The sequence below is a fragment of the Etheostoma cragini genome, chromosome 14, assembly GCF_013103735.1.
Source record: "Etheostoma cragini isolate CJK2018 chromosome 14, CSU_Ecrag_1.0, whole genome shotgun sequence".
NCBI classification, from domain to species: domain Eukaryota; kingdom Metazoa; phylum Chordata; class Actinopteri; order Perciformes; family Percidae; genus Etheostoma; species Etheostoma cragini.
Window position 1 is genome coordinate 15,545,883 of NC_048420.1, and position 17,883 is coordinate 15,563,765.

A 17,883-nucleotide genomic window follows, 5' to 3' on the forward strand; every position below is an offset into this window, starting at 1 on the left:
AATGGAGTTTCACACTAATGCTCTTCCTCTATTGTGGTAACCTGATCACACTTAAGATGCTATAGACTCGGAATGTGTGATTGAAGAAGCCGCTGAGAGATTAGCAGTGCCGTGGCAGGTGCGTACAAATCACTCAGGGTCAGCTACTCACCTGTGTAATAGGCAATCCTGGAAATATCTGCAAGAGAAACAGAAAAAAATAGAGTGGGCTGGTGTGTTTGATTATGAGCCACTGAATTACATAGCACGTGTTCTCAGATAATTTTACTTTATCTTAATAGCAACATAGATTGATTTGAAAAAATAAATAAAAAACAATATACCATTGTTATGTACATGATTTACCCCCACCGGAGACATGCAGAAGCTTTATTTTTTAGACTACGAAGCTGACTGGGAAATGTTTGGGCATTCATGCTGTGAGGGGAGGACAGTAGTTATTGACGTTCCACTTCCGGGATTGCTCCGTTGCCACCAGAAAATCCACCATATTTGACTCATTTCTGCCGGATATCCGATATCTTGGGCCTCTTTTGCGTTGGCATTTTAGTTAACGGAGGTGTAACGTTATTTGGCTAATGTTCTGACTCGGGTGCTTGGGTCTGTTTCCCAACGGTTAAATAAACTGCAGGTAGTGTGCTTAGCCCCGGAGTTAGCTAAGTGCTAGCTGCTAGCTGGCTGGGGGCTGACTGTGGATGTGTTCCCGAGCCTGCTGTCAGCTCGACTGAAGCCTTGCAGCGCCGGGAGAGTGAGGCAGACAGACAGGGGTGTGCTAGCGGGCTAAATAACCATTTGATTACTTGTCTATCTAAACAGTTAACGTTACCGATGAATTTGTAGTAGCCCAGAGTTATGAACCGGGATTAAGTCGTAATCTAATAATACCTACCAAGAAAGAAGTAACATTACAGACCAAGCATTAGCTATTTGTCAACCAGCACCTTTACAGTAGGCCCCATAGCACTTTTCCTCTTCGGCCCTCCTACAGGTTGGAAGCAGACTTGTCCATTACTGTTACCATTACCATTATTCTTATCATTACTGGTCAATGAACCACTGAAACAATTTTGGAGACATTATTTTAAGGTACAAAAAAACTAAAATTTGCTTTTTTCTATATCACTGTGAATTCTTTTTGGGTGTTGGATCGATTGATATTGAAATCTACCAATATCAATAAATAAGGTCTGTTGTATAACTGTGTTGCAAAGTGGAATGCAATCAATGATAAAACAATGCCTTGTGGCAGAAAAAAAAATTGTGATACAAACCAAAATGTGGGTTTTGTGTATTGTAAAGACCCCCAGATAATTTGACGTGTAACTTCAGAGAACCACAATACTAGCCTTAAAAAAGTGGGCTGGTCCCTCTGATTTAATATTTTTTATCTTGATTTTGCGAGAGGGAATAAAAGCTCTTGCAGGAATTCAGTTTGTGGTCAGTAGGAGATATACACAATTGTTTGCTCGCCAAATGACAAAACATTTCTCAGATGACTCTGCATTTAAATGCTCCTAAAACTAAGACTAATTTTGTTGAAATGTAAAAGTGTGTATTCAACGGCACTTTATTTGTATGCCTACTATTTCGTTGTAAGTTGTAAGTACTCTCCTCCTATGTTCACCTCCTACTCTGATTATTGTGGGGCTTAGTACACTACACTACATTGATCCTGCAGCTCCCAGACTCCCACAGGAAGCTCAGGAGAAGCTCTTTAAAAACTTGACACCCAGACCTATCACACCCAGTTAGAGCAGAGAGATGGCTGTGTGCAGGAGGTCAGGAGGATAAGTGCCTAAGTGCTTGAGACACCTTGATGTACACACACATAAACACACACACAGGGTAAAATGACAGCAGGGGTTGTCAACGAAAATGATGTAATGGTAAGAAAATCCACACACCAAAAGGAAATACCAGAAAAGTGACTCACGATGTGTATATTATCGACAAACCCTTTGAAATATGAAACCAGGACCCTAAAGTTGGTGTGGGGGTGTGCATGGTCGTGGTGATGGGATTCAAGTGGACACCATTACAGTAGGACAACTATTGACAATTCCCAATGACATCTTAAATACAATTTTTGCATCATATGCTCTGAGAACTTCTTAACATCACAAAATGCAAATACATTAATAGTTTTGGTGATACATTTCCAGTTTCAATTTGTACATCTAAAATGACTTATCTGACAACTTGCTTGATGTAAATGCATCTCTTCTCAAAACACATCTTGAACAGCAGAACGGTTCTTTGCCAAGCATTATGTCGAATTGGGCCATGACAGGTAAGACAATGTTAAAATGGGTTGATCTTTTTATTAAAATCTCTTAAAAAATGAACACTTCTGCAAGAATCAACTGAGTTAAACCTGATGAGAGCAGTCAGCTCTTGTGCCTCGCTGCTGTGTCTAATGATTAAAGCTGAGCTGGGACGCGCCTCTGTTTGTGTGATGTGTGTGTGTGTGTGTGATGTGTGTGTGTGTGTGTATATGTGTGAGACCCTCTGGACAATGGAGTATTACTGGAGCGTGCAGTCTTACGATGCAACAACATAGCCCCTCAGGCCCCAATCACACCTGGCAGACATTAACATAAAAATGCATATAACAACACACACACATGGAATGTTTTTGTCCTTGAAAATACATTTTTGTTTTGAGTTCAAATAGTTTTTCTCATTATCATAAACATAGAGCAATTATTCAAAAACCAGTCACAGAAACACAAGATAAAACACATCACACACAGGCGCACACAGGCGCGCACACACACCCCCCAAATCCTACACACATGCATCATAATAAGGTCACAGGAACGCATGACTGCTCATACACATTTATCTGCAAAAGCGCACACACACTGTGACACACACATTCACTCAAGTGTATATAGTTCAGGTGCAGTGATAAAGCTAACTGGCTTACTGGAGCAGCACGCATGTTAACGTATCACACTCAGACCAGATACACTTTGTATAATTCATCCCAAAAGATTTATGATCAAAATAAAAACTAATTGGCTTTTTTTAAATAAATCAAAAACACATCTGACATCATTGACCAATTAAATTACATTCCCTGTTGTGGGTTTGAAAATATATACATGCACTGAAAACGTGTTTTTAAAGTAAGAAGAAAATGAAACATTAAATATTAAATTTTTCTTTCATTTTATATGAGCGCAAACACCAGGAAAGTGGTTTACAAGGCTAAAAAATGAATACTTAACACTGATGTGGACTGAGGATGTTCTATGTTATATAGATTGTAAAGCCCTATGAGCCAAATTTGGGATTTTAGGATATAAAAATAAAACAGACGTAACGTAAGGTTACTTTTTATAAGTGCACTCTCTTGTGTACCTCTTCCTTCTGGCAAATAAAGGATCAGTCATCTAAAAAAGGGTGTCTGCTTAAAGGGGAACTATGCCATTTTTTAGCTTAATTTACCTTAATTGAACAGTTTCGGAGACATTGGAATGGTTATAAGACTTTTTCCGAGGGGGTAAGCAAACGTCCACAAAGCGTAGTTTCTATAGTGCCATTTTAATGCTACTAACCACTCACCCGGGATTAGTATTCCATTGACTGCCATTCATTTTAGGCCCACTTTGACAGCAAATAACTTTACATCAGAAGCATTTAAAAACTTTAGTTGTATATTGTTCATTTGTAAAGAAAAATGAAAATGTATAAAAGGCTCCATTACCTTATATCTTAAACACATTAAGGCTCTGTAGAAGGCGTTTTTGTAAAAATAAACAATAAATAAGTGTCATAACAAAGAGACTTTCTGTTGCATAGTCAAATCACCGTGTTGTCAGGAGTAGCTTGCAGACAGTTTTGACTGACATTAGCTGTTTAGGTTTAATTACTAATGTTAATTAGCATTTTAGTTAACAATAATTAGCCTTAGCCTGTGTTATCCCCAAACATACAGAAAGTGCTTCTAATATCCTTCTCTTGTCTCCATCCAAAACAACGAGATCTTTTGGTCCATTTCTTTAAATGTCTGTGTTTTTTTTTAGGTAATCAGGTAGTAATGCTTGATCTCAGGTCTCGCAATGTAACAAATTGCTTAACGGCACAGTACATATAAATGCCCATTCAGGAAACAGCTGACTATCGTCATGGCGGTGCCGGCAAGAAAGAAACAGAAACTTAGGAAAGCACTGTTGGAGGATGTGCATGAGTGTGTGTAGCTATGCTTGTTCTTTAGCAATTTATCAATTTTGAAACAAGATCGAAATATTAAAACATACTGAAATATACATGATTTAACCTAGAAACAAAAATGCCGCAGGGGGATTGTTACTTCATGCCTAAATATACAACACACACACACACACACCGCGCTGAGCCCCATGGGCAACACTCTACCAAAGGATGCACACTTGAATTCAAACACAAACCCACTCATTTGACACACACATAATCTCACATATTGCTTCCCACAAACACAAAACACCACACGAACACAGACACACACTTCAAGTTGAGGCCTCCTACATACATTCAACCAAACAGGTACATCATCATTCAATAAAAGGGTGGCAGATGCTAAACAAAACACTTCAAATATTCAAGTAGTTAACTTCATTATGCCATTTATTTTATCAATAACTCAATCATCTGGTCTAAAAAATGTCTCTTCCTCCATTACCATGGACAGCATCAATATTATAACTACAGCAGAATTCCATTTATCAATAATCATTTTCAGTTCATACTCGTGGATCCTTTCCAGATACAGTATGTTCAGATTAGGTACATACAAATGTATTAACCACACACAAACAACTATTTTGAGTTTAGAGGCTACAGAATAAAAACAAAATGCTGCTCATTTACAAATTTTCAAACAGACATATACTGATCACAATTCCCAACACAACTCTGGTATAAAATCTTACCATGGTATAGTCCTTCCATTTAAAGTTCCGAAGAGAAGAGAAGTCTAATCCCCCCGGACAGACAGCTAAATTGGGAAAAGCCAAAATCCCAGGCTTCCGTGGTCTTTGGGCTCTAGCGTTGAGCTCAGTTCATTACTGAGTTAGCTAATGTGCTAAGGTTGGCTTAAGCTTACAACCCAGCCTCCTCCTCCTCCCTCTACTACTACTACAACTACTGCTAGTAACACTGACAGATACACAGCAGCATGAGTGGGAGTCGAGTAGGGGAGGGAAGGAGGTTTGGAGAGAGCGAAGGGTAGTAGACAGCCTATGACTGAAATGGGGGAGGGAGATAAAAGAGAGAACAGGAGGAAGGAGGAGGGGGTGTCTTTGTCTCCCAGGAGAGAGGGAGCCAGATGTACAGGACTCAGAGGGAAAGCAAGTGAGGAGGGAGAGACAACAGAAGGGTTGGGATAAAGACATAAAAAAAAATGATGCAACAACTTCATGAAAAGAAGTGAGAAACAGTGAGGAAAACAGGAACAATATGGGGAAAAAAGAGAAAGTGAAGAAGAAATAATATAGGGGAAAGAGCTGAGAATGACATACAGAGAGACAGAGAAGAGTGTGAGCTTTGTTGCCTTTGGCTAGTCTACTACGCTGACAGAAATACACCCCTGTGGAGCTACTCAATTAGTCATAATGCAGTGTTCTCAACTCAATGTTGTTCTACAGAAATCATCAATCTTCAGCACCAAAACACGGGGAATAATCAATTGTTCCACTGACTTTGTTTTGAGGGGTGCACATTTAATCCAGTTATACTGTAATCAAATCACACACACACACACACACACACACACACAGGGATACAGAAAAAAGAAAATCCACCCTAAACTAATTTTACCAAGATTTTGAGATAGAATAGTTTACTCACTATAATCTCCAATCATGACACTAATAACTTTATAAAACCAATAAAGACTACATGATTGTTGAATGACACTGAAAATAAGTTATAGGAATGATGTTTGGTCCATGCCAACATGGCATCATGACTTCACGTAAACCTACACGCCAACTTTATTAAGCCAAGTGGCGTGTTATCTGTACGCATTTTGAGCTATCTGCATGTATGCGTCACTTGTATTGCAGGAAGAATGTGTTATGACGGGAAGAAAGCGACGGTTAAGTTTAGGAATAGAAGTACAGGGTTGACTTTATTAAAAGATGAAAAGACCGGTTGAGTTTAGGAAACGTGACACACGGGACAAGGAAACGTGACGTGGCACACAATCCCTGGTCTCCTGGGGGAAAGTCCTGTGTTTTACCCATCCACCACCCCGACCAACCTCCCTACACGGATTTTCATTTGTTCACACTTGCTACGGTGTAAATTCACACGCAATCATAAGGTAATGTAAGTCAATGGAGGCCAAACGGCATTGACATACATGCTGAAAAGCGAGTATGCGTTTTGATAACATGCCAATAAAGGCATACAGATTGGGGTGTCATACATCCGCCATTTCATGAGATCAGTCGGTCCATGCAGACCCTTGCAAATATGGGCAGATGCAGCATGCAGAAAGTATAACTTGGGCTACGTCTTCTATTAAAAACATCCTGATACTAAAACTTAAGAGTTCCATCTTCAATTTGAAGATTTTATGCAATTTAATTTCGTGCCAGATATGAAATGATTATGTACCTCAAATTGGCAGGACTTGATCACAGTATGTAGAGAAAGAAACAGAAAAGTCAGACGCGGTCTGCAATCTCTGGTGTTTTCAGTATTTTCAAACATTTAACTTACTCCTAGACTAATATAACTATATAAACCAGATTCTAAAGAAACTTAAATTAAGTGTGTAAGAGATGTCATCCAATGCTTTGTCTAGAGAAGTCTCATAAGATATGAGATATCAGCATTTGAGAGCATGAACGAACATGCGTGTCCCAAAGGCAGAAATCTGTTATTGCTGGAACTTTCCTATCTATGGCTGTTTTCCACTGCTTGCAGATATGGACCATAAATGTGCTCTCAGAGTGCCATAAAAATCACTTGGCTGTCACTGATTCTTGAAATTATCAAGCAATATGTCACATTATATTGAGTGTGAATGAGCCATGAAGCCCTCTCTCGCACACGCAGGCACGCAAAAAAGCAGACAGAGAAGACGAGAGTTGTTCAGGAGGAAAGCAGATTAATAGGCCACTGGATTAGTACACACACACACACACACACACACACACACACACACACACACACACACACACACACGATGAGTTGGTGGGTTAACATCGCCCCCTGGTGGTAATGCATTTTGAAGCGACGTTTCATGGAATGGTCTAAGAGCTGCTGTCACTCTGCGTGTTTTTTGTTAAATATAGTTGCCACTGGGTCTGCCAGGGTTACTCTTATTCTCTACTTTGCCTGAACATAAAAACAGTTTTTCCAAATCCTCCAATTCCATCCATAAGTTACAGTTACAAAGTAAACAAAACGACCGCTACGACAAATAGCAAAACTCCAAAGAATTTACCGTAAAATATCATGCCAGATCAGCTTCAAACTAGAAAGAAAAAAAACTCCACATCAGTTGACATTTCATTCATTTTTTAACATCGGCCTATGCCAGTTTTCTAGTGTTTGCATTGCTGACATTTGTGCTAAAATGGATAGAAAACAGAAGAAAAACATCTTGCAGGCTAAGAGAGAGATTCTAGACTATTCTTCAATGCACCTTTGTCACAGGAGACTCCACACTGGTGACTAATCACAGACATACACACACACTGTGGCATTATACCCACATCTGACCTCAGCAACACTAGTTTATGGTTGCACAGTCTAGCACAGTCTCAGAATGTGTGTGTGTGTGTGTGTGTGTGTGTGTGTGTGTGTGTGTGTGTGTGTGTGTGTGTGCGTGTGATGTCATACCTTTGGCTCATTTCCAGGTGTTCACTGTTGATCTCTGTGCTGATATCTGTGTGTGTGCGTGTTCTATTATGACTGTGTGTTTTTGTGGGTGTGTGGGTGTGGATGAATCTAGAAAAGAGATGAGGTCATATGATTGGCCGAGCAGACACTGATGTCTGCCTTGGTCTCATTCCCCCTCTATCCCCTTTATTTCCTTATTGTCTTTAAACTTTGCAAACAGTCTCTGGCCTAAGAGAAAACAAAAGTTTAAGTTAGTTAGTAAATACTCAGCCACCATACAGGTTATTATGAAACACTTTGATTTTGGTTTGATTGAATGTTTAAAAAATATAAACATTCTGATTTTGCATTCATTCCACTTGGATCTGTTGGTATCATGTGTATATCATTTGTAATTAACTAGTTATGTTTTGTTTGTTTAACGGGGACAAAAAAGAAAGTGTAAAAAGGACACATTGCCAGTAAAAGTTCCTGCGCCTTTAGCCAATAAATAGTTACCTTGCACGGCAACTGGATTCTCGCAACATCACGAGATCAGGCGAGAATCACGGGATCACATGTCTCGCAAAATTCCATCTTGCAAGGTTCCAACCTAATGATAGACTAGATTACCGCACCAATCAGCGTCTAAGCTACTGGCAGCGACAGGCGTGGTTTAGGTGTGCGTGTGACAGCCGCGCCTGTTCACTCAAAACAACAATTGGAAAAAAACGACTGACCAATGGGTCATCCAATCACCTGCCAGATTGTTTTTTTATAAAAGGTGCCTGGCCTTTCCCAAACAGCGTCCAATGACAGCTTCTCAGTTCGGCCAGTAAAACCATGTTGGGTTTTTTACAACATGATTCAAAAATAGATACAAAGTGTTAGTGAGTGCTTTTAGGTGCTGGTGTTGTAGGCAGATCTTCTTACCTGTGGACAGAGCCTGTTAGACTTAATACTAAGATCAGCTAACCAGCTGCAGGCAGTAGCTTCTTATTTAGGAACCAGATGTTAGAGTGTTATTAATCTTCTCACATAACTCTTGGCAAAGAAAGCATATTTCCCAAAATGTCAAACAACTCCTTTAACTATTTCAATCTGTGTATTTTTTTATTGTTTGAACAAAGTTTACTGGATGTCTGAGACATATATAAGTAGACAGCTGAACAAATGGACAGGCCCTGTAAGAAACGTACCACCTAGGCTACCGATGAAGCTAAAAGAAGATTGATTCATGTCCAGTAGATAATGATACGTTTTCCACACACACACAAACACACACACAATAACTTTTTTATGTGTTTATAAATCTAGGGATATAGCATATCTTGGGACAGTTTCTTCTTGTCTCATCGTTTCTATTTCTCTCTTTTCTCCACCCAGTTTTCTCCTCCTCCCACCTCTTTATTCTCTGTGTCTATATGGCAAAGCCCAACAATTACTTCTTTCTCTCTCTCCCTCTCTGACTCACAGTCACTGCAATGTAATTACACTGACTGTCCGCACGCGCACACACACACACACACACAACTTAACTTATTTACAATATCTGTGGTTGTAATTGTTCTTTGCTAGTCTGCAGTTTAGTCACTGCTTTGCTTTGAGAAAACTAAAGAAACATGAGCGGCCATTAGTTTGTCGAGTCATTTTGGTTGAGTCAAGGAGTCAGTCTGCATACACACAAACACGCACACATACATTTACACAAACACACACACACAGTGGGAATTGCTGTGCTCCAGTTCCATTCATCACTAGTGGATGTGGTGCACCAATGACAGAAGATAGCTTGCTCTAAATGTGAGTGTGCGTGTGTGTGCACAAGCCCCAAGGAGGGACAAGTCATTAACTAAGATGTAATTTCCTGCCACTCTAGTAAATACAGATTGCAATAAATCCATCCTCACACCAATACACAATCAAGTTACATTGTGTGAGGAATTTAAACCCTATAGGAGCTATAAAATAGTTACAGGTTACCAACATCAATGTCATTAGTATGCAATATTCTGCAGATTTCTTCTCTGAAATGGCTGGCCCATAACAGCAAGTCAGTAAATTATTTTCAAAATGTTTGGAAAGTGTGACAGCTGCTGGAAGAGACTCTAAAAGGGTATGTCGTAAATCATCATTACTTAAGACAACCACTGTATTAGATTACTCACAATGTTGTTGTGTGTTTGAACAGAGCACAATGCTGAGTTTTTCACCACTGGCCCTGAACAAATAATGGATTGAAAATTGATCCATTAAAGAAGAGAAGAAAAAAAAGAAAAAATCAGCCCCAATTCCAATCCCTGCAATAAATAAATATATACTCAAGATGGTAAACGTGCATCTACAAACATAACTGCATGACAGTACTGCAATACTCCATTCGGGTATTATTGTCTCATTGTTAATTACTTAACACACAAACGCAACCGCAAGAATGCACACACATATCGCTAAAGTTATGATGAGCACAAGATATTTTTAAGCAACAAAACCAAGTTAGTGTTCAGTAATGTTATCTTGGGTAAACAATCATTATCACAACACACACACACACACACACACACGCGCGGTGTTGCTGCGGCTGAGAGGAAGAAGGTGTTTTCCTTTCAACTCCTGAGGGACGCAGCATGCTTTAGGATGTACAGTAAGTGCCCTGTGAGTGAGTGTGAGTTTGTGTACATGGAGGGGTGTGGGGGGTGCTTTTTGAATGCAAACAACCCAAAAGCAAATGGAATGGACCTCCATTCAGCCCCCTGTCTCCAAAACACACAAACACACACTCCTTTTCCTTCACAGCTGAATCCACATACGGGAGGATGCAGGAAAATAGGTTCAACGGAAGATAGAAGCTAAATTTATAGGACACCTACAAGCCAGCGCTTACACTTACACGTGTTAACACACACACACACACACACACACACACACACACACACACACACACACACACACACACACACACACACACACACACACACACACACACACACACACACACACACACACACACACACACACACACACACACACACACGAGGTCAAACTTCCACATGAAGTCACTGGTGAAACTCAAAAAAAAAAGGAAACCCATTTGCTCAATTCACCTTCATTCATGATTTTTCCTTCCAGAGGAAAGTTTGAAAATAGCATTCATAAACTTCAGCAAGATGTTAGAAAACAACTTAGACCTCCACACAGTTGTAAGTATTTACATAGTGTGAAATAGCAATTCACTTCCACCATGTTTGCTAGGAAAACAGCAAGCAACTTTTTTTAATAAAAAAAAGAAGCTCAAACTGAAAACTGAAGTAAGAGTTGTTTTCCCCTCCAGAGTACTTATTTCATGTGGTATCATGAATTCCTCATGACACACATATTAAGGACACACACACACACACACACACACAGTCTGCAGTGATTGCCATTACTAGTTTGAGTTATTCACATACTTCAATCTACTGACACTAGACTGTTGGTTTTGTTACTCTACATTTTTCAGTCTCGGTCTGCCCATCAGTCTAGTATAGAACAAACTTGAGTAGAATTAATGTAGATGACGGCAAAGAACAGAAAAGTTTGGATGAAATTAGAGTATCAAACTTGCAGGACATTAAAAGAGAAAATGGACTACAAACAGTAGAGTTCTCTGCAACGTAATGAACTGCTCCTGCAAGATCTCTGAGTGTAGTCAAGTGTTTCTATAAATACAGGCCTCCTGCACTGCTCTGCAATTTATACACACACACAAACACAAATACAAACACAACCACACACACACAATCACAAACACTAATGCCACGCCTGTATTAGCCTACTTTAGACCAGCAATAAGAGTTGTGTCTGAAAGGTTTAGCTATTTACCAACTTAATGACATCTATCACAAATGACTAAATTAACATTTCTACAGTAATGCAAAACTAAAACCCACTAAAAACTAAAGTGGGGGGTAACTGAAGGAATTCCCCCAGAGCCATATGATGCATGTCACAAAAAAAAGCAAAACGCCATTTTCTGAATGTTAATGACGGTAATTACAGTAATTTTCTTCTAGGATTACACTGCATTCATTTTGGGCCATTTTGATGCCAAATTATAAGACTGAGACTGTAGCTTACCATATGTATCAAACACACGTTTGGTATGAATTTCAATAATCAGACAAACTTAATACCAGACCCACTTAAATGATTGAAGTACCCACGTTAAGTTGTCGCGGTCTAAATAAATTCACCATTAAAGATCATTGAAAGAAGTACTACTAAAAACACGCTTGTCAAGTGGATAAGCTATTTAGCAGCGTGAGCCATTTTCTAATTCAAAAATACCATCTCAAACCAGTTGAAAGCTCAGTGAATGTCATTTGATTAATTATATTTAAATGAACAGCTTGGTTAGAAGATTTAGTTTTACAGATACAGCGTTCATTCAATGTGTTTAAAATGGGGCTGGGCGATTTGGAGAAAATCTGATATTCTTGACCAAATACCTCGATATCGATATTGTGGCGATATTGTAGTGTTGACAACCACTTTAACAAATTATCTCTACATTTATAGTAGTAGTAGTAATGTGAATATATATATATTATATATAACTAAGTGGGGAAAGTCAAAAGACGATATCTAGGCTCATATCGTGATATCGATATAATATTGATATATTGCCCGGCCCTAGTCTGAAACAAACAACAAACCATTACAAATCTGGCTTTTTGTGGTGTACAAATGAGCGCCTGCAGGACGTCATCCTGGGACAGACTTTCTTCTCAACATCCCTATCGTTTACATGAAAAGAACTTCCCAGTTTATTGTCACACCATTTGCAACCACCTCATTTTGTTTGTTTTAGTAAACAACAGCCCATCTGAATTTAGTTTGCCTCAATCAATGGAACACACAGTATATGTATTGTACCTACAACACTGTGACTGTCATGCACAGGTGCATCCATAAACCAAGCCATGCCCTTAAAGAAACTTGGAATTCCCTACACTTACAGTCATGGATTAAATTAGTATACCAAATACTGCTTTAGATTGAGCTTGTCCACGGAATTGCAAATAAAAGTGTGCAGAAAAGCACTCCTATTAATAATGTACGTCTGAAGCCTCAGTGGCCTCAGGATACTGCAATTCATTAGCATATCCTAGCATCCTGAATATGAAGTAGAGACAAATCAAGCTCCAGCAATCTTTTACAGTTGGCAATATGTAGAACTCAGAGCAACCTGTTTTTAATTAACTTTCAAGTGTCTTTTATCCATACATCTACTTTTATATATACATTTTATATACAGATTGTATGGTTTTATGTCGGAGAATGGATGCTTTTAAACTAGTACTTTTTTTAGGAAACCTAACATGCAAGACACTATAAATGATCTACTAGCACAGGACCAAAGACATGTTTTCATGAATTTGATTAGTTGATTAACTGTTTACCCAAAATAAAAAATAAAAGAAGTATCACCACAAGTTCTGGGAACCCTAAATGATGTCTTGTTTCCCATTAACAACAGTCCAAAAACAAAAAAAAGATACTTCACTTAAAATAACATGAAACTGAGAAAAGGAGCAAATCAGCTAGAAGCAGTGAAGATTTGGCATTTCGCTTGACTAAAAAACTGAAAGAATTCATTGATTGTCAAAATTGTTAAGGATTAGGAACCAATCGAGTATTCGACTATTGTTAATTGTTTCAGCTCTGTTTTGCAACGTAATATTTGTGAATGAATATATTATACAGAACTGATATGCACCTGATTAGCCAATTAATAACAGCAACATGAGAGGGAGTGTCGGTAGGCAGATCATGTCACAAACCTAACGTTAACTAATTAACACAGCTATGCAGTCAATATCCTAAATAGCTAACCTAGCCAATTGGTTACTTTATAAAAGTTTGAAGAAAAAATACAACTGGTCCATTAAGGTAGAAAGCAAGAGTTCAGTATGTTCAGTTTGTAGGGAAGGCAAATCTAGGTACCGCTCACGGTTAACGTTACCCAAACAGCCTTAAATCCATGTCACTGGGAACAAAAAAGTGCTTGAGATAGAGATTTCGGTGCTAAATGTTGGTTAATCCGTTGCATTTATTTAACGTTACAGTAGGTTGAGTTAACGTTGCTCCACGTTCACTCCATGTGACTGTGGCGACGAGTTTGGTAGCTGTAGGTCGCTCTTCCTTTCAACTGCTCCAAGTTACTAAAAAGGAAAACTCCGCTCTAGTTATGGTTTTGTAAAGCTAACCCAATTTATCAGCCATTTCCTAAGTAACGTTACCAAGAGAGAATGGTTTAAATACTGGGTGAGGAAACAATTTACGCCAGCCAGGACGAACGTTAAACCAACCGCATCCCATACTTTCTTTTAGCTCTTGAAATAATTCCCAAAACACCAATATCACTCACGTTGAGTCGTACGAGGGGGCGTCCGAGAGCTTTGTGTTGACTTTACCGGCGGGAGAAGCTGTTCACAGTCGGTGAATAATCCGTTATTTCAGTTGTAGAGCTAAGAGTAGTTACTGTTAGTGTTGTTTTTTTTTTTTTTGCTCCTTCCTATCTCCCCCTTCTCCCTCTCCCCTCGCCTGTGTTCTGGTTCCTGCTTCCCCTCTCCACATCCAGCATTCCAATATGGCCGCTGCAGGGATCTACACACGCACACACGCAAGCACACACGCAAGCACACACACACACACACACACGGTAATGTTGTGTCAATGTTCATATAACTGTTTTTACTGTGTATTATGTTAAAAAAATGAGAGAGACAACGAGAGAGAGAGAAAACTGCTCCCTTTGAGAAAAGCCTTGCTTGAGGCACAGCAAACAGCAACCCATGAATGAATGAATGGATAGCCTACTTTACCTATAGTAAGAGCAGTAGTATCCATTGTAGTAGTAGGCCTAGTCACTGTCCACTCTATTTGATCGATTAGGTCTACGCAAACAGCATCATTACTTGAGGGAAAATAGCAACAGTGAAGAAATACAAAGAATCATGTCGGCTACATTCAAAAGTCTTGTCTAAGCTAGGCCTAATAATTCTTCAGTTGATGTTTACAGTAGGCCTAGGCCTGTTTTGTATTCATAATCTTAATTAAATTCTACGAAGTACTTAGCCAAAGCTGTCAAATAATTGTTGTGGAGTCCCGACTTGTCACGGGACGGTGACAAGTCGGCTGGCTCTCTGGTGCAGTCAGAACAACCTTGAGCTCAACACGCTCAAGACTGTGGAGATGTTTGTGGACTTCAGGAAGAGACCCCCCGCTCTTCCCCCCATCACCATACTCAACAGCCCTGTGTCTGCTGTGGAGTCTTTCGGGTTTCTGGGATCCTCTATATCCCAGGACCTAAAGTGGGAGCCCAACACAGACACCATAATCAAAAAGGCCCAGCTGAGGATGTTCTTCCTGCGCCAGCTCAGGAAGTTCAACCTGCCTAAGGAGCTGCTGAGCCACTTCTACACAGACATCGTCCAGTCTGTCCTCTGCACGTCCATCACTGTCTGGTTTGGATCTGCCACCAAAAAGGACAGGAGCAGACTACAATGTACAGTTAGGACAGCAGAAAAGATCATCGGTGCCAACCTGCCCTCCATCCATAATTTATGCTCCTCCAGAGTCAAGAAACGGGCAGGAACCATCACTGCAGACCCATCTCACCCCGGACACAACCTGTTCCAGCTTCTCCCCTCTGGTAGGCGCTTCAGAGCACTGTACGCCAAAACCAACAGACTCAGGAACAGTTTTTACCCACAAGCCATCTCTCTGATAAACAGCTGACTTCTGGCCCACAGTGTCAGGTTCAATTCTGGTTAATAACCCAGTAACACTGTCTCTACAGCACCTGTTTACTGGTTCCACTTATTATTCCACTTATTTAGTATTATTCATCATTCCCATTCTCACATCTTACTTTTTTTCATTTTTATTTATTCATCATTCTCATTTCCTATTTCAGAACTGTGCATATGGTCATACTGTTCATTCTGTTCATATTGTAATAAAGCAAAAATAATACTATTTATCCCAGTATCCTTTGCACTATGCTCCACATTTAAATAATGTTATTGAACTCTTCATTGAACTCATGCCTCTATGTTGTTTCTGTTTAGAGTATGCATGTATGGTGTATATATTAGTGTGTATTTTTGTTTTGTATGTGTAAGCACAGTGTGAGAAACGATGCTCCAAAAAAAAAAAATCCTCGTATGTGTCCTCATACCTGGCAAATAAAGCTGATTCTGATTCTGATTCTGATATGGACTGATCTTGGGACTTTTGGGGACCCTTGGCAGTTGCCAGCCCTAGCCTCTAGTAGGCCTAGTAAATATTATATCAAAGCCCATTGAATTATAAATTCCATGTAGCTGGTTTGACATTCCTAATTATACATTAGTATTCTCAATGCCAGGTGTTATATTGTGCAAGGGAATACAGTTTATTTCGGCAAGTAGGCTATGTGCGCCCTTCTGTGCACAGATCCAACGACGACATCTGGTGGTCACTACTTGTTATTGCCGTTTATTTGAGTGTACATATTGCCCTGATGGTATGAATGGATTTCCAATTACCGGTATTTAGCAATATTTCCATTTTTATGTTCCCCGGTGCACGAGTTGGATTAAGTGTGAAGTGACTTCAGTCAGATTCCCCCAGGAACGTCAGATGAATAGAGACAGGTTTAGTGTTGACTTCTTCAAAAGGCATCTTGTCTTTTAGAGCAAACCCTGATTGTCTCCAAAGTGGGGAGCTTTTGGGGGAATTTTCAGTGCTGGAGCATAACTTTCTTTGCTGTTATAAGGCCATGTGCAATACGGCTTCCCTATTGGGTTGACAGGATGATCAGCTTGGGGTCAGGATAACATTTCAGAACTACCACTTTGGAAAATATGTTGAAAATGTCCTCCAGTATTTGGCCAAGCAATGTATCAATGTCCCTTTTGCAGAATTACCCTTATCACACTTTGATGATACCTGAGGCAAATGCTGTGGAATTTCCATTAATAAACTATGCAGCATTGAATTGAGAATTGTTAGGTTTCGGTGGAATCCTTCTATATTGAAAGAGACAGCAAAGCAACCGGTTCAAGCTGTCTACATGTTTCAAAATCTCTTTTTCATCTTTTTCTTTGGACTTCTCACCTCTCTTTACAGGCACCCTTCTCTTGTCAAAAATTGGCTGCCGTGACCCGGATTCGAACCGGGGTTGCTGCGGCCACAACGCAGAGTACTAACCTCTATACGATCACGGCTGGCCACCGCTTCCGTGGAGGTGACACAGTCTCACATACATCATAGTTTGAGAATAAACTGAATTAAAGCACATTCTCTGAATTATTGGCCTACGTTAAAAATGACCGGTTTATAGCCTACCTAGCTAAAACTACCGTCTAATGTAACAGTCTTAAAATAAACAGGTGGAACTGTTTATTTGTCATTGCTCCACATAGACGGCATGTCACAGCATTTACAACACAAACAGTCATGCAGGGATTTTTAAACACTTTCAAACTATTATACAAAGAGGTGTTTCTGTCTTTTTATGTTAATTCAACATACAGCACCACATATATCCTCCAAAATTAGGCCTACTATTCCGCAGCGCTGTGGAGATACATGGGCTACAGTTGAATCATCATCACAACTTCATGAACGGATCTACCGGATTTATTTTACAATTTCAGGACTGTTTATTTATTGCATTAGTTCAAATATAATGAATAAACCCACTGTAGCCTTGGCCTCTCAATCCCAAAATCTAACTGATGTTCTCTGTCGTGATGTCAGTTAGATTTTGGGATCTATGTAGCCTATATATCTATATATTGGGATCTATGTATATATCTATATATTGGGATCTATATATATATATATAATATATAGAATATATATATATATATATATTCTATATATATATATATATATATATATTCTATATATTTTATAACATCGTTTTTAAGAAAAGCTGCAATGACCTGGCTTTGACCCGGAGTTGCTGCTGTAACCACTACACGGCCACAGCTGGCCAGCTGTGCTGGAGGCAACCACAAGAACATGGGCCTA

At 39.5% G+C, this 17,883-nt stretch overlaps 1 non-coding gene across 1 annotated transcript; it reads right to left on the minus strand.

Annotated features, from left to right (window-relative positions):
• Positions 1-17,000: 17,000 nt before the first annotated feature.
• trnah-gug lies at positions 17,001-17,072 on the minus strand. Its single transcript has one exon. It is a non-coding gene; the product is annotated as a tRNA-His (tRNA).
• Positions 17,073-17,883: the final 811 nt, after the last annotated feature.